Source organism: Mesocricetus auratus, unplaced genomic scaffold (assembly GCF_017639785.1).
Source record: "Mesocricetus auratus isolate SY011 unplaced genomic scaffold, BCM_Maur_2.0 Super-Scaffold_100023, whole genome shotgun sequence".
Classification (NCBI taxonomy): domain Eukaryota; kingdom Metazoa; phylum Chordata; class Mammalia; order Rodentia; family Cricetidae; genus Mesocricetus; species Mesocricetus auratus.
In genome coordinates, this window is record NW_024429204.1 from 24,308,342 (window position 1) to 24,331,611 (window position 23,270).

The following is a 23,270-nucleotide window of genomic DNA, read 5'->3' on the forward strand; positions in this document are numbered from 1 at the left end:
GTGAAGGGTCGCAGCATGACCATGATTGAGATAGACTCTCGTTTCTTGTCTCTATCTTAAATGGCTTAAGGATCCCACGTAAGCTCCAGATTCCCAAAATTCTCACTTGTAAAATAGATAATTTCATCACTTACCAAATACAATAGTGATTGTATATATCTCTTGATGTGGTGAGGCATCTCAATACACGCCAGTAACATGCTACAATCAGAGTCAGGCTAACTGGTTTTCGGTCATCTCAAAGACCGTTTATTTGTGCTTGGGAATGGTTAAAACTGGACAATCTTGTCAGGTGTTGTCCCTCCTCCTTATCCTTCTTTGCTACAGAACACTGAAAGTTGTTTCCCGTCTACCCATATCAAGTGTTTCTGAGGGTTAAAGAGATGCATACAAACCCTCAGTACATTTGCCCGACACATTAATACACCGTGCATGTTGGCTACTGAGATTATTATTAGCCCAGCAGGACAGGGGGGAGCATTGGGGGGTCCCTAGGGTGTGATCACTCCTGTTTACTCTTTGGCCGATACTTTTCTGGCCAGGAATCATGAGTTTGTTTTTCTGGTACGGAGCTTGCCCTGGTGTTCTGGAGTGACCCCACAGGGCTGACTGAGCTCATTATACAAAGCTGTATGCTGGGTCCTGTCCAGCTCCATCCAGCCCCACCCCCTTGCCTGCTGAGCCCGTGTGCCTACGATCCGCAGGACTGTCACTAGCTAGCGATGTTTTCACTCTTATTCTGAACCCTCTCCAAATCGCCTCCCTGAGACACCTTTTCTCTCTCTTCTGAAGAGGCGAGGGGACTCCAGGGCCTCTGAGGTAATTGTTTGACGACCCCCACCCCCATTCTCTTTCCTACAAGCTCTGTTTTCTGGTGTGCTTTTCCAATATGAGTCAGATGGGAAAGGGCACGAGGGTATTGAGGAAAAGAGTGGTGGTGTTAGCCAGCCCGACTTCATCCTCGCTGTGGGGAGAGCAAGAGGAGCCTGGGACACGGGGTCACACTTCAGTTTTCTAATAGGGGTCACACCTACGACACACTGATTACATGTTGACATATTCTGCAGCATAATCATGACTGTGCTGTTTTGCTTCTTGTCAACCTGATATGAACTGAGACAACTGGGAAGACCGGACTCTCACTTCGGAATTGCCTCCACTTGGTTGGCGTATAGGCATGTCTGTGAAGCATTTTCATGATTGCTATTTGGTGGGGGAAGGCTAGCCTACTGTGGGTGGTGCCACTCTGGGGAGGTAACCTTGGCTTGTACAAGAAGAAAGTTAAATATGAGCCTGGTAGCAAGTCAGGAAGCAGGGTTCCTGTGTGGTCCCTATCTCTGCTACTGATTGAGTTCTTGCCCTGACTTCCCTCAATGAAGAACTGCAATCCAAACATGTAAGCTAAAACAACAACAAAACAAAACAAAAAAAACTAAAAACACCTCTTTCTTCCCTGTTCCTGTTGGTCATGGTGTTTATCACAGCAATAGAAAAAAAAAGAAAGGAAGGAAGGAAGGAAGAAGGAAGAAAGGAAGGAAGAAAGGAAGAAAGAGAAAATGCTTGGACAATGACAAGTAAAAGGTCATTGTGCCATTGTGACGATTCAATATCCTTAGCTACCCACAGATAAAGCTTAGCATGACACCTGGAATGTTGTGGGTTTCTGGCACAAGCTACCTGTTGTTATGTGTAGGGAGCCTTAGTGGCTTCTGGGCCTCAGTTGCTCTGTTTTCACACTGTCTAGATAACATAGGCATCATGTCTATAGCTCTTCTCGCTCAGTAGTGACTCCGTTGAGTAGTTATAACCGGGATGACTAGCCCCCAACCCCACAACATGCCCTGCCTGGCCATGGCTTGTAGGGGGCACAGAAACAGGAGCATGGCAGCCCGCTGTGTGTAGCACAGTGTATGGAAAGCTCCTAGAGCCTCTACTTCCAGCACTCTTCTCTACTCTTTGCCTATCAGAATTCCCTTTCACAAGGTGGAGCCACTTAAAAACACACAAAGGCCAAGCCTCCAATCAGGGCTATGTCTGTCAGCTCCTTATATGCAGAGAAGTTGGCTCACTGGGTTTGCAGACACTCCTGTCTTCTGGCTTTCTGTGTCATTCATATAAGAGACAGGCTTTCTCTGGAGAATGGCTTCTTCTGGGCTTCTCTCAGGTTGGAGGTGTCCTCCACCCCTTTATTGAGGGGCAAAGCATGGATCCAGATGGCTCAAGAAAAACCTGCAATAAAACACGACTTCCTCTGGCTGAAGGTAAGACAGTCTTCACACTGGAATTGAGGGTCTTGGTTCAGCTCTGAGAAATGGCCTGGATCTCAGAAATGGCTAAGATCTCAGGCATGGGGGGGCTTCCCTGGGACCCATTCTCTACCCTCATGAGCTGGGGCATGTTTCCTATACAGGCATCTTTGTTTCTCATCTGAAGAGTGTCGATTACTTCTCTTGGTGAGAGGAGTGAGAGGAATCCCTGCTTGTGTTCAAATTGTTGAATCCCAGAGCTTAGAATAGGGCATGAGCAGTGGTGACTGATTGGCAAACACTTGTTTTGGAAGAAATACTAAAGTCTGTGCAATTCCGGGAACAGGTGTCTTGAATAGTTGCCTGTGCCTGTTCTAAACCAGAATCTGACCAATCGTAACTTCTCCACCTGTGGGCGCCATTAAAGTTTTATTGGAACACGGCTATGTCCATCTTTTATATGAAGCTGTTGTGCAGCTTTGCGCCTATACTGGGAGAATTTAATAGTTATGGGAGAGACGTGGCCACAAAGCCTAAAACATAGGCTGTTAGGCACAAAACTCGGTCTCTTGTTCCGAATATCAAGGCCATCTTGTCTGAAAGTGGTAGTGGATTTTGTTTTCCCATTTTGCAGGTGTTTAGGGAAATTATAAATCAGAAACCAGCAGTGATCTGGCCACCTTGAGGTGTGTGCCCTTTATATCTCTCCTTCAATATTTGGAGTTTTTGTCACCACTTTTTTGGCCCCTCTAGTTCTGCTCTGAACACACCAAATGCTGTGCCCCCCCAGCTCTCCAATGTAAGGTGTTACTTTCATTTCTATGTAAAGAGAAACCAAACCCACCTGTTAGCTGCTGACCTTTCCTTTAGGGACAGACCCTATGTCCTAAGAGAGTTTTAGGGCCAGGGAAGCACACTGGGCATATCGCCTTCAGTATAGGCTACTTTGTAGATTGAAAGGCTGGGGTGCTGGCAGGCCCAGGACAGAGCCCATGAGAAGAAAGCACATCGCTAGCCATTCTTTCCCAGCATTCCAAATGTCATGACCTTGGTCTTCTTGGATTCAATCTGTAAGATGGTCACAGTGATGCCTATCAAACTGGTTGTCATTCAGGCATGAGTGTCTATTGTCCAAAACACAACAGAGTTGTTAAATATACCTATCATCTTGTTTACTATTTGGGTATGAGATGTATAAAAATCTCTGCTATGTGCTGTCACTTTTTCTAAGTGTGTTTGTTGGGTGGGACCTTGTATGCTGGCCTCATGAGGGACAGCTTCCTAGGCATCTATGCATCTATGAAATACACTGAGGTGTGGAATTGAAGTCCTGGTGCCAGTTGAGAAGTCCTACGGACCAGTCTTGGAGCACCACCGTACGGCTATCAGAATTTTTCTTTCTTTCCATCCAGAACAAAGCTGCAGGCTCTCGAGTTCCTCAGCCCCAAGCACAGGACCACACAGGGGTCTCTATAGCCTGAGGAATCCACTGAGAACTGGATATCTGAGACTTAGCTTGTGGTGAGCAGTTACCGTCTAGAGAAGAACTCCTTCAGTGTTGTCGTCTTACAGGTACGCAGGGGAGAGAGAAAGAGAGTCAGGCCTCCAGTTGGCACTCAGCTGGAGTGCTGAGGTGAAGTGGCTTACTCAGGGGCCACCCAGCGAAGAGCAGCTTGGCTGTCCTCCCAGGCTCGATCCCTCCGGTCATCCAAATATGGAAGCACATGGTGACACAGAGCCACATGCTTCTCCCGGGTCTTCTGAGGCAGAGCGCCTCCAAGGACACTTCGGAATGAGGGAGTAGAGTGCATGAGGCCTCTGGCAGGGCCCGCTGGGAGAAGCCTCTCAGGGATCCTGGTGGAGTTTTGAAGTTCTCTCTCTCTCTGAAAGGGCTTGGGTCTTGGAATACTGCCCAGACATGGCAGCAGAAATGTCCTCCCAGACTGTAGGGATCACCTTAGCCCAAGCCTTCCTCCTCTGGAAGCCTTCCTTACCCGTTGCCTGCCCCTTTGACAGCCATCTTGAGACCAACCTTGAAAGTTATTTCAGGGTTCTCTGTGTGCAGAAATACAATGTCACTCATTTTTTCTTCCTATGAAAGTGACATATAATCACCAAAGAATAGTCAAGTGAGAAGAAATACCCTCAATTCTTTTCTTCTTTCCCTCCTTTCCTCTTTCTTCCCCTTCCCCGTCTCCATATCCTTTCTCCCCTCCTTTTAATGTTCTCCTTTCCTTCCTTTCCTCTCCTCCTTTTCCTGTCTTCCTTTAAAAAGCCTTATTAAATATTTTTGCATATTTATGCAAATATGCATTGATTTACACACCACCTGGACACCTGTTCTTGGCTAACTGCCAGCTTGGTTCAGGTGACAAACAAGATGGATGAGGCTCAGCTCTGCTGAGCTGTGCCCAGTAGGGGACACGGACCTACATCAAACATTGGATGACATGCAAGCAGATAGCTAGCTTTTGTTTAAGTGGGGCAAAAATAGACAACGGAGGGGAACAGAATCAAAGGGGAACACACACGTTTGGCACGGGATTCAACCTCGTCTCTTTCTGGGGAATAGGATGGTCAAGCCATGACCTGAAGGCACTGGAGCTGCTGCAGAGAAGTGGGAGGTGGTCCCACAGGCGGTAGAGACAGGGCCATTCATTCATTCATTCATTCATTCATTCATTCATTCTTCTTTCATATATTGCATCCCTGTGGCAGTTTCCCCTCCCTCCACTCCTCCGAACCCCTCCCCAAACTCTTCCCTCTCCTCCAGATCTGCTCCTTCTCTGTTTCCCTTCAGGAAAGAGTAGGCCTCCCAGGGACATCAATCAAATGCCACATAACAAGTTGCGATGAGACTAAGCACATACCCTCATATCAAGTCTGGACAAGACAACCACCCAGCAGTAGGAAAAGGGGCTCCAAAGTAGGCAACAGGGTCAGAGACACCCCTTGTATCCACTGTTAGGAGGCCCACAGGAAGACCAAGCTACACAACCATAACATACATGCAGAGCCCCCAGCTCAGAACCATACAGGCTCCCTGGTGATGACTTCAGTTTCTGTCAGCTCCTGTGAGCCCTGCTTAGCTGACTCTGTGACCCCTGTCCCTGCAGTGTCATTGACTGTTATTTTAAAAACCACTCAGGCTGACTGTGTGTGCCCTGGGACTGGGAACTCAAACAGAGATATACTTTGGAGAGAGACCCAGAAGACCAATGGCCTTGGTGCAATATGGCAGAGAAAAAGAGGGCATTGGGTTCTAGAAAGAGCTCCAAGGTATCACCTGTCTTCAGAGGAGTCCTTCTAGCCAGCAGTAGCAGAAACTTAAAAGCCAGTGGAGCTGCTATCAGAGATCTGAGATTGGAAGGATGGAAATTTGTCCTGTGACTTTGAGCAGTAGGGGAATCTGAGCATCAGAACAAGGAGCAATCTTCTTAAAATCTCAACCGAACCATGGCGGGAAGGAAAACAGCTTCTCAGGATCCAAGCCTTTGTCTGTCTTCTAGACTGTTCCTATCCATAGCTTTGTTCCACAGGATGCTAGGTTTCATCTCGCCTCCTCGGAAGTACAATGCATGTGTGTGTGTGTGTGTGTGTGTGTGTGTGTGTGTGTGTGTGTGTGTATGTTTGTATGTATGTATATGGTGTCTTTGTTCCAATAGTGCCTCAAGGAAGGTCCCAGGTGACACTTATGGCATCGAATTCTAGAGTGATGTCAAACTTCCCCTAGGCTCTCCTCCTTGCAACAGCCTGGAGGACTGCCCAGCTACCGCCTTCTCCTGGCTGGCTCCAGGCTGGCTGCTCTCTGTGGGAGTCTGCACCTGGCTGGAGTAGCGTCCTCTGCAGTTCTATGTGAGTCTCGTCCACCTCTCTGACCCAGGCTGCTGTTGAAGAGGCTCAGGGTCCTAGTTAGGTGTGATAACACGCAATCCCTGCTACAGTGGAACTTCAGCATCTCCTTCTTCATACTCTTTCATGGTCCAGCATTATCCTGGGGAGAGGGCAAAGGCTTTTATAAAAGCCACCGCCTTTCTACCACCGGCTCCCAGTGAGGCGCAGATCTCGAGTTCCTCTTTTCTATTCTAGACCAGTCATCTCCCTCCACTCCTCTGAGCCATTATGTTGAAGGTTCTCAGACAACCGTGCTTGACTCCTTTGGCTAGAGTGAGGACTTCCACAGTGGAATACCAGGGGATCACATTTAGTAACAGAACTTCTCATTCTGAGGTAGGCATTAGCTTCCTGGAATAAGGACCAAAATTCACAGCTTCCCTTGCAGCTACAGGTGGCCATGTGATTTCTCTCTCTCTCTCTCTCTCTCTCTCTCTCTTTTATCATTTAAAGTTTTTAAAAAACCAGAAACAAGCTTGCTTCCCATGTCAATCCCAGCTCTCTCTCCCTCCCCTCCTCCCCAGCTCCCCACCAACACCCCTAACCCCCCACCCAATCCCCACTGGACTCTCCAGGGAGGGTGAGGCCCTTCATGGAGTATCTCCAAAGTCTTTCATATCATTTCGAACAGGGCCTAGGCCCTCCCTCATGTGTCCAGGCTGAGAGAGCATCCCTTGATGTGCAATGGGCTCCCAAAGTCCATTTGTATGCCAGGGATAAATATTGATCTACTACCCAAGGTCCCATAGATTGCTATGGCTTCCTCACTGACACCCAAATTTAGGGGGTCTGGATCAGTTCCATGCTGGCCTCTCAGCCATCAGTCTGGGGTCCATGGGCTCCCCCTTGTTTAGGTCAGCAGTTTCTGTGGGTTTCACCAGCCCAGTCTTGACCCCTTTGCTCATCACTCCACCCTCTCTGACACTGGGTTTTCCAGTTGGTATCATTCTTGTATATCTCTGGAAATATCACTAGTGTCATATCTCTTCTTAAACATATAGTAGCTCTCTCTATTATGGTATCTCTCATCCTGCTCTCCTCTATTCTTCCCCCACTCAACCTTCCTGCTCCCCCATGTCCTCCTTTTCTCTTTCCCCCCTTTCTCCCCCCTCTCCCCTCCCCCCATGCTCCCAATCCACTCAGAAGATCCTGTCCCATTCCCTTCTCTGGGATACCATGCATATCTCTCTTGGGGTCCTCCCTGTTTCCCAGCCTCTCTGGCAGTGGGATTGAAGGCTGGTACTCCTCTGCTCCATGTCTAAAATCCATATATGAGTGAGTACATACCATGTTTGTCTTTTTGTGACTGGGTTACCTCACTCAGAATGGTTCCTTCTAGTGCCATCCATTGGCCTGCAAATTTCAAGATTCCATTGTTTTTTCCACTGAGTAGTACTCCATTGTGTAAATGTGCCACATTTTCTCTATCCATTCTTCAGTTGAGGGGCATCTAGACTGCTTCCAGTATCAATTCTCTCTCTTTTGAAACAGGGTTTCTCTGTGTAGCTTTGGAGCCGTCCTGGAACTTACTTTGTATACCAGGCTGGCCTCTAACTCACAGAGATCTGTGCCTCTGCCTCCTGAATCCTGGGATTAAGGAGTATGCCACCACTGCTTTGCATGACTTATATCTTAACAACAGAATTTATAAATGCAAGCATCCTGAATGCATTCATTGAGAAGTTCTTATGGAGATGGAATAAGTAACCTATTCATCCTCCTTCCTAGTGAGAGTACAGAAATGATGGCTGATCCTTAAGAGGCTATGTTGAATAATGAGGGGTCCCCATATTTGGAGTTCTAAACTAAATCATTTAAAGACTTTTATTCTTTTAATGTTTATGTGTGTATGATGGGTTATGTGTAGTGTGTAGGTGCCAGAGGAGGTCAGAAGAGATACTCTGGAGTACAAGGTGGCTGTAAGCCTCTCAACATGGGTGTTAGGAGAACAAACATTCTTAACTGCTGAGCCATCTTTCCAGTCCTTGACAGAATCCTTTAAATCATTTTATACCCATTGCCAAAAGTTCTATGGCCTCAGAGCCAAGGATGATCTGCTCTTTGAGGTCTTGATTTGTCCTAGGAACCAAAGGCAGAAATAGTTGCCTGCTTTCCAGGGAATGAGCAACTAATGGAAATGACAGACAAGAGACAATGTTAGAGTAGTAATTAACAGTCAAGGAAGCATTGCCTTCTGTTGTGATAAGAACAAAGAAAGTCCATGTATGCTAGAAGACTCTGCATGCTGGAGGACCTTGTGTCCTCATTCCTAAGGTGTACATGCTTTGTGCAGCAGTTGATCGGAGTCCTCTTTGGACTTGACCTTGAATTGCCTTTGTTGTAGTTGATTGCTCCTGCTTGAAGTATAATCCTCATTTTTCTTCCATGATTCTACTTCCTAGGTAACCTTAGTCCCTAGCTTGGGTGTGTTTCTCATTGACTCAATTTTATTGAGTTTCAACATTCCACAAAGGATTTGATCCTTGCATGCTCCCTCCTATGTGTAAACAAATCCCTGGAATACTCATTTGTCCTTAGAGAGGTCAAGGTTGACTTCTCTCAAAAGTTCCCTGCCTGCTTCTTCTATGCCTGTACTTAGTATCTTAGGATCTCAGACACTGAAGGTCTTCCACATCTCCTCTCTGTAGCCTCCTGGTCCTGCCTCTGCCTTTTCATGTCCATATTAGAGCTGGGCATAAGGTGTCCTTGGACTCTACTCTCATATGTCCAACCTATGAGCAGATTATGTCCTGAATGGGTGTTTGGCATTTCTCCCTTGTTCCTACCATGGTCCAGCTACATTGTTCTTTCCTAGATTATTAGCACAGCCATGGACTCTTGTTCCTGTTCCTGCCTTGCCATTTGGTAGTTATTCTTAAAGCAAATTTAGGCAGTCTTCCAAAATAGAAGCCATGCTGTAAGACTCCAGTTGCCTCTAAAGCACTAAGGTCCTCCTGTTTTATAGAATAAAGACAACAAACCTTCAATAGTCCACACAACCCATGGGCTTTGACTCACCACTCTCTAATCCCATCCTGCTCTTGCCCCTGTAATTGTAACTCAGGTCAGGCTTCTGCCCCTGGATCTTTGCAAATCCTGACTCCACTCTACCTTTGTTGCTCAGTTTCTTTTTCTGGTTCTATAACAATATCCCACAGGATCCCTTCCTGATCCCCATATTAAACAATCATACTCCCTACCATCCTATGTTGACCACAAGTCCTATGGCTAGCTTTGCTGGCCTCGAATGAGCTTGATGCATGCCTACCAGCCTCCCATATTTGAGTGACTCTGACCTTTCTTACTTTTCCCAGTACAGTAATCTCTAAGGAAGACAGATTTGATGTCATTTCTGTCCTGGGAAACTGCACATGACACAATGCCTTCTGTAGCTATTCAGGAATAGATAGTGGATAACTTTAGACCTGAAGATGTTTGCTCAGAAGAGAGACACTTATATCTGTTCAATCCTGTGTATACCCCAGGATACCCCACTTCCTTTTTCTCAAAAAGAATGATGCTCTCTAGTCTCTCCTGCTGCCTGCCAGGGTGTCACAGGGACACTTTATCTTCAGAGACCCTGTTCCTGCCAAAAAGTTTTGCCTTTTGATGGGAAATGTTCTTCTGTGTGTGTCTCTCTTATTGGTTAATAAATAAAACACTGATTGGCTGATTGACCAGACAGGAAGTGATGTGGCTGGGCACAATCAGGATGTGAGCAGGGGCAAACAGGAAATCTCTTCCCTGGGGACACACAGGACAGTCCTCATGTAGCAGGCAAAGGAGTTGCAGGTCTGGCATTCCTGGGTAAGATAAGACCATGTGGAAATACATGGATTTGTAGTTACAGGTTAATAATTAAGACAGAGCTAGCTAATAAGAAGCCTAAGCCAACGGCCAACAGTTTCATAATTAATGTAAGTCTTGTGTGTTCATTTTGGGGCTGATGAGGCTGTGAGACCAGGCTGGTGGGAAAGAGTACTCACTACAGCCTCACGTGTCAGTCACAAGTGGGAAATGATTTAATATGTCAATTGCCAGGTATGCGGCTCCCTGTCAGAACAGCCTTCTCTCTGAGGTGCATAGCTGGATGATCCCCATATCAATGGTTTGTTTTGACAGAGGAGGAGGAGCTGGTCTCTTCTCTCTCCTCCATCTCCTGGCACAGCATCATCTGCCTGCTGCCCACTGGACCCCCTTCCTGCCCTCACCTGGAACACGCTAGCCACTTCCCACGAGGCCTGGGTTTCTCATTGCCCACGTTACTCTGCTGCTCTCTGTGTAGCTTGTACAACTGCTTTTCCTGTCTGAGGGAGATTTTGCAACTAAACCTTGACAGAAACAAACGAAGCAAGAAGTTATTTTGGTGCATGGTCTCAGAGGGGTCAGTTCACCATTGAGGGCATGGTGGAGGATAACAGTTTACATCAGGCCAATGAAAAGTGGAGAGAGGCGAAATTCAGCACTCCAGTGGCTTGGTCTTCTCTCTTGTTCAATTCCCTCCAAACCACCCCATCCCCAGACAGTTGGATAGGGCACCCACACTTGAAGTATGGAGCCTCACATAATCTTCAGTGACCCTTAGTCACTCCCAGAGTGTGTTTCTGCCTCTTAGGGATTGCAAGTGCAACCAACATGAAGATGAAGATTAACTGTTACACTCCTGATGATAAGGTCAAACCCTAACCTTCAGAACCTGTGAATGGGACCTTTGTTGATGCTAAAGTTCAGCCGGGGTTGCACTGAAGAACACATAAGGGGAGAAGGTCATAGGAAGAAGGAGGCAGAGATGATGGGTTTATTTTTTTAAATGACCAGTCCTTACCAGTCTGAAGGGATCACCTTTGGTCCCTGTATCTGTGGCCCCTTCTGGGTTGTGCCTGGATTGTTTCCCCGGCAGAGGACAGCCTCTGTGTGTCATAGCCAGGGTGGGACAACCGCATGTATTTGCTGAGCTAAGTAGTCCAAGGAGAACCTTCTGGACTCTGTGTGTAACAAGATCAGCATCAGTCAGAGGCTGCCCTGGTGTTTCCCCTGGAAATCCTCAACGTGCTTTTATTCAAATTGAGGCACCGGATCTATGAGCCCAGGCAAGAGGCATGGTGCACAGTTGGACTTCCCAAGCAGGTTGGTTCTTACTGGACGTGGGTTCCTGCTAAGAACAGGAACCAGAAATGGGTTTCACCAAACAGAGAGTGAGCTGTTATAGAGAAAAATATAAAACATCCAAAAATGGAAGTCCTCTCACACTTACTCCTTTCCCTCTTTAGCTTCCTCTCCTTGTCTCACATCGTGGACCTCCCAGACTGGTTTCCTGGGTCAGAGTGAGAAGTGACCCCCATCTTAGACTTCCCCGCATTTCGTTGCTTTCCCTTCTTAGGCTTTAGGCAGAGATGTATAAATGCTCCTGCAGGAGCGTCCTTGCCCAAGACCTGTCTGCCTCATATTGTGTAGACTTGGCTGCTGATGGGTTCAAATGGTCTTTGGTGAGGACGTATTGTGTGCCAGCTTGTCCATGAGGAATGCTTCTACTCTGGGACTTCCTTTTCTATTAATTCTGTTCCAGAAACACAGATGATCTCACCATAAAGCTACTCTGCTAGTGAAGAAATCGGATCCCAGAGAAGTTCAGTAATTTGCCTACGATCACACAGACAGTTCATGATAAAGACATTTGAAAATGTAGTTCTGATTCTAAAGCCAGTGTTTTGTACTTGTTTCTTTTTTATTTAAATTTTGTAATTCAGAATCTCATCTTAACTGTTGAAAAGTGTATCATTGTTGGTGTTTAGGTCCAGAAAAAGTGATAGTAGTCCCCCAGCCGGCCAGGAGCTTGAACAGGTTGATAGACAAACATGGCAATTTTGGCATCCATTTAGCAAGACAGTTTCCCTATTTCCAGGGTTGTCTGCTGTCCAAGTTGTGACTTCTCATAGAGGGCCATTAGGCTAGCCCATTCCATTCCCCATCCCACAGCTTTGGTTTTCCCAGTTTTAACTGAGAATTTAGTTCCGTGATCAGGCTGACATCCTGTCTGGATGAGCATCCCAGGGTCATACATAGTTGCTGCCACATTCTTGTGTCCTAAAGCTAAGCCCTCATATTCTAGCTAAAGCTATGAACTACATGCAGACTTGCAAGGTGTCTTTCTATGTAGGACTTTATATTACAAGCACCTTGCTGCTTAACCCTCTTCATCTCATAGCCGGATATCACTCCTCTCCGGGGGTCAGTTCCGAGGAAGGGTGGAGGATGAAAGTAAGGGATTGGGCAAGTTGCTCTGATTTCCTGCATCCTCTGTCTAAAATGACCTCAGAGAGTGGAAGGCCCAACCTCTTCGGCCTATTTGAAGGTTGAAATAAAAGGAAAGCATAGCTCACTCCTCCCATGCTTCCCACTGGGCAAAGCACTTGGCCAGGTAACTGGGCTCTCTGGGTGAATGTGTCTGGGTCTCCGTTCTGTGATGGTCCTGCTGATGAGCTGAGGAGGTGAGCATAGTTTGCTGTATCTCTCCATGCCTCTGCTTGTCCGCTCATCGTGTGGGAATGTACCGATCTCCTTCTAGGCTTGTGTGAGATTAAATGCACTCTGACATAGCACATAAGCCAGCGAGGGGCACAGAAAACGTGGCAAGCGTCAGGGGCTGCCAAACAGCTCACCCAATCAGCAGAGTGTGTTCCGAAGAGCATGCTGCCTGGACAGGTTGGCCAAAGGCTGAGAGCTAAAGCCTTGGACCCAGGTTGTTGGCACTGTTAAAAGGAAGGCTCGTAACATTTAATAAAACTGATACTAGAAACAAGATGACTCTATGCTTGCGGTTGAGTGATCCAAGGTGGCCATGTTACTGAGAAATCACTGATTGTTTTTGTGATCTGTGCTTCCTGATTGACATTCCACTTTCCCCACATTCGTGCCTCCCCCATGTGGATTGTCCCATGCCCATGCTTCCTGGGCCCCAGCCAGAGCCCTCCCTCTGCCCCTGAGCCCCAGGAGATCAGAACCATGCACAGGTACCTGTCTGGGGGCAGGGCTGTGCTCTTTATACCTTGCAATGGACCCCAGTCTGGGCGAGTTCATGCCATTTTGTTTTTAAGCCAAAAGACGACGTTCTAACAAGTCGAGAGCGAGTCAAGGAGGAGAAAGCTGTTCTGGCCCTTTTGAATAAATGTGTGCATTTGAGAAGGGTCTTGCTAATTATGTAGCTGCACCTGGGAAACTGACAGGCTGCAGTGAGACTGAAACAATCGGCCCTTTCCCCGGCAGAAAAACACAAATGCTGTTCCATGCACAGTAATTCAGGGCTGTTTGCTGTGACCACGGGGCCTCCTACGCATCACTCTCTGACTGAGATCCATTCAGCTCAGCCCCACCCTGCCTTCTGACTCACAGGCAAAGAGAAGGGACAGAAGAAAGGGCCTTCCTACTTCTCCTGGAGTCTGCCGAGGCGCCCACGAGCTCCAGATTGTGGGCCATTTGCAACCCCAGTCTGCTTGGTCCTATGTGAGAGGGAAATCTTATTTCATTGTTGTTGTTGTTTTCTTCTGCCTTTCTAACCCTTAGCTGTGTAGTGTTCTCTTTAGAAGCAGCTGTGGGCCGTTACGTCATGCAAATTGTAAGCGTACTGTTACTTTCGTGACGAAACACCAAGACCAAGAAACTTGTTGTAGGAAGGGTTTATTTGAACTGATGGTTCCTTCATGATAAGAGTCCGTTATGGTGGGGAGGCATTGCAGCAGGTATGTGTGGCTGCCGGATGAGAAGCTAAGGGAGCAGACTTCAACCACAGACGTGAAGAAGAGTGAGTCAGCCGGTAACAGAGAGGCTGTGTAATTTCACATCCCTCTCTCTCCGTGATGTCCTTCCCCCAACAAGGCTGTGACTCTTGAACCTCCCCAAACAACGCCACCAACTGGGGACCAAGCCCTCAAATCCCCAAGCCTATGGGGACACTTCTCACTCAAACCTTCACAGAAAACAGTTTCTATGCCCAGAAAGGATGGCACCCAGCTGTGGAGGCCTAGAAAGCCCACTGGGAACTCAGGTTGCTATGGTGCTAGTAGGGTACCCAGCTGGCTGGCATCAGCAGCTTCCCACGACTTCCTGAAGGACTCCTAAGAGAAGGCTTTCCAGCATGTGAGACACGGGCAGACCATGATTACATGGGACAGAAACCGGCAGCCATGGAAGGGAGACATTGACTGGTCTCTCATGCCCGAGGAATGAAGTTCATTGAGGAGAGATTAGAACAATAGAGAGCAACCCCCACCAACTGCAGATGCCTGTCCAGGGAGCCTCAGCCACCGTGATAAACAGTGTCTTCTCCTACGACCAACAGGACACAGTACAGCAAGAAGACAGCACATTCCAGAAAGATTAATATATAGATGTAGTTCATAGGGGAGCTGGTGAAGGAGAATGTTGTCTTGGAGTTGGGGAAAGGGGTGACCTTGAGCCCCCATGCTCTTGAACACCATTCTTTCTTTGAGAGCTCACTGCCTACAGGGTCAAGCCTGGCCTTATGCCCATGGTTGCTCTGGAAGCTTCTAAGCTCCCAGCTCAGCAGCTTGAACTTGTGGACCCCTGATGCATGCAAACATTTTGGGGGCATAATAAGCCTGCGCTCATGATTCTTCTGAAAGTACTCTCTTCATCCTTTCCTACTAGAAGTGTGTCTGTGCAAGCTGAACATGCTTTGTTTTATTCCCACAAGGAAGTTTCCAGAAGGTCTCAAGGTTGGCCAATCAGCTTTGCCCAGGGATTTTTTTGGGTGACTTTCTGTTTCCCAGAGAAGCTACCAAATTAATGAAGGCCACAGTTCAGCTTAGTAGGGAGATTTCCAAAACCACCACCAAACAATTTTTAAGTCCCAATTTCTGTGCTGCTGTTGGTGCCTTTCACTGTGAGTTCGGCACTTCAGAGTTATGGGCAGGAGGATCCAAAATATATCATTTATTGAGTTTTACAATTCTATACACTCATGTCCTCTTATGCCCAACAGGACTATAGGGTTTCCATGTCCTGTCATCCCAAACAGGACTACAGGGTTGGTCCTTCCACTCACACAATTCCCTTATCACTAGTCCTACTTTCTCTCTTTCCCTACTTTCAGACAAAGACTAGCATGTTTTGATTCCTATCACTGGCACCTCACTCACTCTGCCCTAACACTTCTTAGACCTGGGATCAATTTTACCATTTTGTGTCTGATTTGGCGTTTCGGAGATTCTCCTACATGGAGTGCATTATCAGCTCTCTTCATGGCTGTGTAGTATTCCACAGCCTGCCTCCCCTGCATTGTCTACTCCTCCCTTATGAAAGGGTCCTGCAGTTGTCTGCAGGGAGTGGTGAAAACTGAGCAGGCTACCACGAGTTTCCAAGCACAAGTCCTTTTACGGACATACGTGCTGGGGAAATATCTAGAAACTGAAATGTCAGGTCGTATGAAAAATGTGTCTTTAGCTCTGTGAGCAGGAACTGAGCAGTTTCTCCAAGTGATTGTGTTGTTTTCCACTACCTTACGCCTGAGACCTCCAGTTGCCCCATGTCTCCATCTGCACTTGGCATTGACAGTCTTCTTTAAGTTGATTCCTCTCACGGGTGTGCCATGGCCTCTCACTGGAGCGGCAACCTCCGTCTCTCTCATGGCTACTGACTGCTTGCAGTCCCTCGTGTTGAGTGCATACATCATCTCTATGGGTGTGCCCAAGTGTTTCCAAGAGGTTTCTCCTTCTGTGGGTGTAAGAGGTTTTTATGTTATGTATGCTAACACTAGTTGTTAGTGCTGCAAGTATTTTCATCCAGTCTGTGCCTCAAGGTCCTGAGAAGCCTAGTATTACACATTATTCCTTCCACCTTCATTTATCCTCATAGGTATGTCCCACCTCTGACCTTGCAAAGTGACATCTGCAAAGTTCATGGGCAAGAACCATGCTTGATGGAGTGACCCTTGCCCCCACCCTTCCCAACAAGTCCCACAAATCTCTAGCAGCCTTGAGGCCAGTTCCCAAGCTGTGTGACTTAAGCTTCTCCTGTCCCCTGTGTCTAGAACATTCTAGGCCATGCAGCAATGTGCTCAGCCCCCACCTGGCTGGGAGTATTTTCACGAGTGTCATATGACTCTGTCCTATATGGAGAAGAATGTGAATGAAGATGTTTCTGTTTCCATGATGAGGCTGGCAGGAGGTCCGAATGCCGGGATGACAACTTGCTAGGCAAGTTTGCAGGCAGTCGTGTTCTGGGAGCACAGAAAGGAGGAGAGAAGGCAGGCAGCGGATTGTGGTCCTTCTGCTGCAACTGCCTCAGAGAAGGGCCTTTCCAAGCACTAGGGGATCCCCCTACCTTCGTCCTCTCTGAGCAGGGGAAGGCTCCCCCAAGGTGACCAGATCTTTGGGAGGCAATGGGGGTCAAGGCTAGCCACAGAAATGCAGGCTATTATGCTGGGTCTTTCGAGCCTTGGTTGTGTGTCACAATATGCAGCCCCACTGAGTCCCAGGCACTGAGTAGGTGCTTTGTACTCAGAGCTGAGCCCCTGTAAATCCCCATGAGATAGGGATGAGGTTCAGAGAGGTTGAGTCATTTGCCTAACGTCACACATTTGTAAGTGGTTGAAGTCTGAATTGGGCTTAGCTAATTCTAAAGCCCCGTGGCTTAACCGTTACACACTACTGACTTTCTATTCAAAAATCTCATGTCAAATCCCTACACTGTGTTATGCATGGGAGGAGTTGCCTTGGTCAGGGTTAGATGAACCTGAGTATGGCCCATCTCTGGCTTTGGACCCTTTATTGGGTCAAATAGTGACACTCTGCAAGGATTGTCTACATTCTAGAAATCAGCACCATTGTGAATAAGACTTTTGCAGTTGTAATTAGGGCTCTTGAGATGAGGTCACCCTGGATTGTAATGGTGGCATAACTGGGGACACATGCCATTACAAAAGAGAAGAAGGAGGGGCAAGAGCAAGCCAGAGGCTAGAACGATGTGGTCACAGGTCAAGGAGTACTATGGCTCTTCCAGGCACTGAGAGAGACAAAGACTTCTCCCTCAGAAGCTCCAACGGGAACGTGGCCTTACACATTCCATTCTCTGGGAATGCATTAAGGATTGCCCCACACTCAGGTGGAGGAGATTAGACAAGGGCAGGAAGCCCTGAGGTATCCGACTGCCCACAGACAGGTATGTTATCCTGTCTACTACTTTTTTGACAGTCCTGTGACCCACGGCTCCAAGATCCTGACTGAAGACTCAATAGGAATTAAGAGTGACTGATCTCTGACTTTTGGCTACCAGCTAGGTTCTTCACTTGTATCACACCACGTAGTGCTGTTCAGTCACCCACAGATGCTGCATAGGGTGACAGCCTTGTTTCCAGCAGATAGAAGAGGAAACTGAGGCTCATCTTAAGCTACTGGAGGCCTTGTTTTGGCCTCACCGGTCATTTGAAGGCACTGCTGACCCTATGTGTGGTTTCTGTTTCTGCAGCTTTGGGTAGGGCTTGAGAACCTGTGTGTCAGACACGTTCTTAGGTGAGGCTGATGCTGCCTTTCTATGAGCCAGGCTTTTAGCAATGCCTGAGAGCCACATCTGGTTGCAAGAAAAGTCAGACCCCGGGGTTTCAGTGGGTTAGCATAGCAACTGTCGCCTGTTTACCACATTGGAGTCCTTAGGGATCTGGGAAGCCCCCATCATGCAACTTAACACTTGAAGCCCAAGGCCTCCCAATGTTTTCATGGGAGAGAAAAGACAGGTCACTGAGTCACGGGCTTCTTTACAGCGCTAAGATTGGAAGGAGATCCGTCTTTGACCACACGTCATTGGCCTCAACATAATTACAGGATCCCCAAGCCAGGGAGGCTGGGAGCTGTAGTCTTCCCAGAAGGACATGGCGTGACAGGCATGCAGATGGCCAACACCAGACTGGGTTAAGTCCAGGTGCTTTCCCCCATTCATCCTTCACTTTTTCCATGGTCCAGGGGCTTTCCCAGGCCTTTTCACATAGGCCAGTGTGCAGGTACTTTCGCGTGTGAGTTTGAAAGTGAGAAAATCAAAGTGGAGAAAGACATCTCTTGGGCCCTTCAGTCTATTCTCTTGCAGGAGCCTTCCCCCTCTGAGGGGTTAGGTACTCCTCTTACCAGCTGACAGGCACTTGGGAACTTCCCACCATGTGTGCAGGGTTTCGCCCTTACCATTTTTAGCAATTCGGGGCAACCATGTCTGGTCCTTGAGAAGATCTTAGGTTCTGGACTCCAGAGCACAGACACATCTGTCCCTTCTAGCTGCCATGCTTGTCTATACAAAGTGACTTTGCCCATCAGGTCCCGGATGACCTCTCAAAGAGTAACCTGTCTTCACCTCTGCATCGTTCAGGACCCATGGCCTGTTCCTATCTCCTTTTCTGCCTGAGGTCCAGACTGTACCATGGTCATTGCAGATGCTGAGACATCTGCCCAGGCCCATCTTTCTTTACCAACTGGGTCATGTTCAAAAGCCTCAAGTTCGTGGTCTTTTTTTTTTTTTAATCCCCAACATCTTCCTTGCATGCAAGACTGAGTCTAGAGCTTCCCTGTCACCCAGAAAGCCCCCTCTGCAAGCTGCAGCTGGTGGGGGGACGGAGCAGATCCTGGCTCTGTCACTTGTGTGAGTTTGGAGTGATTCTTGTCTTTATTATGGCTCAGTTTTCTCATCTGTACTATTGAGCTGATAAGGCTGTGCTGTGCATTGAAAGACTACATGCACTCACAGCCCTTTGAACTGTGTCAAGTGCATAGCAATCGCCTGCGAACCGCCAATCACCATACTGCTCTCACCACTGTCCTTACATCTACGACTACCCAGATACTTTAGCGCATGCAAACCATTGCCTGCTGCTTACTTGCTGGCAACTGTGCAGGTCTTACATAGCTCTTTGCTACTTCATTTGGTGTCCCTTGTGCTCCAAGGTCCCTGATTTGTACCCATTGATTTATTTACCCATTTAGCAGCCTTCGCTAAGCTCGTGCCTACTCATCCTGTAGACACATCTCAATCCTTTATTCTCACTGGACTTGCTTCTCCTACATGGGAGGTCTATTTACATTTCTGAATATCTGTGACTAAGTTGAAATTAAAAAAAAAAACCAATGTCCTTTTTTTCCACCGAGTTACTGGCCATGAAGCCAGTTCCTAATATAAGGGCTGACCCACGCAGAAGCTAATGGAGTGTGTGTGGAATGAACTGTGCTCATCTCTAACTCTGACTTTATACTTATTTGCTCACACCAGAAATCTGTTTCTTGAAATTAAGTCAGTGTGAGTCCGCATCTCCTGAAGTTCCGACTGTAGAGGAATGCTCTTAATTGCTATGACTGGACTGTTCTCGGTCCACTGTCCTCTACTTCAGTGGAAAAGGTCCAAGATGGCCAATGGGGATGTCCCTGGCCAGTCAGAAAGGACACGGTTTGCATCTGGGCTTCTCAAAACATCCATAGGTTCATCATCAAACACTTTTCAACAGCTGCTAAAGTTGCTGACCCATTAATCTGTATTTGTCCTCCCATCTCCTGAATGTGCTTAATCCGTGCCTAGCACAGTAATTTTTAACCTGTAGGTTATGACCCCTTTGGGGTTGAAATGACCCTTTCACAGGGGTCACCCAAGACCATCAGAAGTCACAGATATTTACATTAGAATTCATAACAGTAGCAAAATTATAGATATGAAGCAGCAACCCACATAATTTTATTCTTCGCAGGGATGGTCACAACATGAGGAACTGTATTAAAGGGTGCAGCGTTAGGAACGTTGAGAACCACTGGCCTTATAGCAAAAGTTGCAAAGAAGCAGAAGCATTTCTCACAATCACCAATGTCTTGGAAATGAAGACACCGAATGAACGTGCTTTTCCCACTAGTGTGAGGATGTAGATACTAAAATTTGGTCACACGGCCCTCCTTTTACCAGTTCTCTGGTTGCTCTGGCAACTGAAGTCTGGCTGTGATTTTAAGAGGCCCATATCAATTAATCTGCCTGTTTACATTTCCGCTTTAATCCCTTGGCTTGTCTCTTGGTGGAATGGGCGTTTTGACGGCCATGCTGACTTTGGGTTTATGCAGAAGGGATAGACAACAGGCTTTGGGTGAGCCTGGTATCTCATGCTGACTCCTGACGCTCTTGGCTCTTTGTGTCAGAGAGGAGTTTGTAGACAGCTTGCTCTTCTTTCTTCCAATACAGAGGGTTGATCTGATTTCCCAGTCTTCACTCCATCCTGTCAGATTCCGCGCTAAGCCTGCTGCTTTGTAAGCAGGTCTTTCTGCCCCGCAATGTTAAGGGAGGGTCAACAGGAGCTTTAACGTGTGGCAGAGGGTCCACCAGGTGTATTTGTTTGTTTTTTCACATCTCATTCACTCTTCACAACCATCCTATGGGGAAGGTGTTTTAAGCTCCATGCTGCCAGTAGGGAATTTGTGGTGTAAAGATCTCAATATTGCTCACCCAGGAAGTATGTTATCATCACGGAGAGTCTATCTGCCACTTTCTTGGTCTTGCATGAGTGCTTGTTTCTGGGCTCCTTCTTGGGAATGAATGCTGGCATGTGGTTTTATCTGCATTGTACATCATGCATCCTGGGTGTCTATGCTTGCCCTCGTGAGCTCTTTTGCAGCAAGTGCATGGGAATCTGGACAAGTGCTAATTTGTTTGCAGTTATTTCCTGAAAGAAAAAAAAGCACATTTACGTTTCCTCTGTTTTTATCTTTTCAGACCTGTAGGGGCCCATTCCTTCTGGCACTTTTGGAGCCGATGCAACCAAGAAATCAATATCGCCGTTAGACTCGTCCATGGCAACCGTGATGCTGCCGCATCTCCTGCCCTGTAATGGTGACAGAAACGGCAGAGCCAGGAGTGAGTGAGATACTCAGAAGAGGGGATGGGGACATCAGGAGGGAGGGGGGACATTAAATCCCCATGGAGCCTCACTCAGCAAATGAAAAAGTGTCAGCTGTGCCCTGTGGCATAATCAGGTCTCCTTTCAGAGAGTGTAATGGCTTGATGTCAGGCATGGCAGGGGCATTTGCAACACGCAGGTAGCACGAGGCCCTTAAGGAAGATTAAATTGGCAGCCACAGGAACCGCAGCCCTGCTCTATAGTCTTACTTTACATACCAGGAGCTCTGGGGAGGGGAGGGGAGCAACTCCCTGCCTTCAGTGCGTCTGGACTTCTGTTGCCATTGCCGCCACTATTATTGGTCTTATTATTATATCCTGCCACAAGGAAAGAAGGCGTCATCTCTCAGGCCAGTGCCGGGTGCATGGAAAGCCCTGCAGGGGTAGCTGAATGCTGTTAGCCTTGTCTACGGAGCAGACTCAGCCAGCCAGCAGTGATTTATGTTGTCAGTACTTTCTGTACGTTAGGAGCTGCTCGAGGTGAAATGCTAGGCGCTCTGCAGAAAACAGAATGTATCAAAGTTCAGGTGGCTCATGTCGTGCAGGGACCAAGTATAGAACGGAGCTCTTGGCTTGGATTTCACCTCACCCTGGAGGCTAAGCCGCCTCCTGGAATTTCTCCTCCCTTTCCTTGGTGTGTAGCGTTTGATCTGTTCTTACTCAGGGAAGATTTAGCTCCTTTAAAAGACTGGTCTGGAGACTTTTTCTTTTTGGTCACAACTTAGTAGTGTGTGTGTGTGTGTGTGTGTGTGTGTAAGTTACCACAGATATTATGGGTTAGGGATCCCCAATCTCTTTAGAACGTGAAACCCTAACTGCTCTAAAATTGGTAACTTTTTGTATGCTGACATGATCTCATGAGTGGAAGATTCCTTGCCATGAAACACTGAACAACTATTAAGATGTTACATAAGGTTATCTTCAGGCCATGAATACAAGGCACCTATGATTTATATATGTGTATATATGCACATATATGCATGTATACACACACTATATATATGTATATATTTGCTGCTCACACTTTCATCCTCTCTCTTGAACTATTTCATTGGATGAAAACACTCCTAAATCTAAAACCAGTCTGAGATCTGAGACACTTACATTCCCAAATAGCTTAGGTAAGGGACACTCGGCCTGGAGTAAGCAGAAGTTGAAGGGCCACCAAACATCTTGCCAAGTACACAAAGCAGCCAGACAAGAAATGACCTGTCCTGCAGTACCAATAATGCAGGCATTGAGAAGCCCTGGTAGCAAGAGATGTCTTCCAGAATCCTTTGTGGCTAGGTGTGGTTCCCACCATTAGAATGCAAACAGGAGCCCTGTGGTAACATCCTACAGGAGGCAGGATAAAGAGCAAACGAAGCCCCAGGTTAGTGTGGGTCTGGCTGAAGCCGTAAGTCCCCATGTGAAAGAGGACTGTCTCCCGGCAAAGGCGCATAGCTTGGACTGTTATGTGAATAAAAAATAAAACACTGTTATATTTTATACATGAAGGATCCCTCAACTATCACAGCTTAATGAATCTCAACTTCTGTCATTACTACGTCTTGCCAGTAGTTCTTCAATGCTAGCGTTTGCTGAGCACACACCATGGGTCAGACATTAGCTCTTTAAGGAGAGTGTGTTCGATAGTTTTGTGTCAACTTTATATAAGCTAGAGTTACTGGGAATCACAATTAAGAAAATGCATCCATAGATCAGGTTGTAGGTAGGCCTGTAAGGGATTTTTTTTTTTTAGTTAGTGATTAATGGGGAGGGAGGGTCTAGCCCATTGTGGGTGGGGCCATCACTGGGGAAGTGGTACTGGGTTCTACAAGAAAGCAGGCTGAGTAAGCCATGGGGAGCAAGCCAGTAAGCAGCACCCCTCCATGGTCTCTGCATTAGCTCCTGCCTCCAGGTTCTGACTCTGTTTGAGTCCCTGTCCTGATTTTCTTCAAAAAAGGACTACAACATGGAAGCGTAAGCCAAATAAACCATTTCCTCCCCAACTTGCCTTTTTAGTCTTGGTCTTTCATTGTAGCAGTAGAAACCCTAATTAAGACAAGATGGTACCAGGACCAGAGTATTGCTGTGACAGACATACCATGTTGCATTGGAGAGGATTGCAGAAGGACTTTGGGCAAGAAAAGTCATTGAGGGTTCATTGTCCTGTAAGAGATTGGAATACAAGAGTGTTGAGGGCAATGCAGAAGACAGAGGCCTGACTTG

General features: G+C 47.2%; 1 long non-coding RNA gene across 1 annotated transcript; it reads left to right on the forward strand.

The window, feature by feature from the left end:
* The first annotated feature begins 566 nt into the window (after positions 1 to 566).
* LOC106021826 lies at positions 567 to 22,769 on the forward strand. Its single transcript, XR_001196980.3, has 4 exons — positions 567 to 819; positions 2,165 to 2,261; positions 3,659 to 3,818; positions 20,877 to 22,769. It is a non-coding gene; the product is annotated as an uncharacterized LOC106021826 (long non-coding RNA).
* The last annotated feature ends 501 nt before the right edge of the window (positions 22,770 to 23,270 follow it).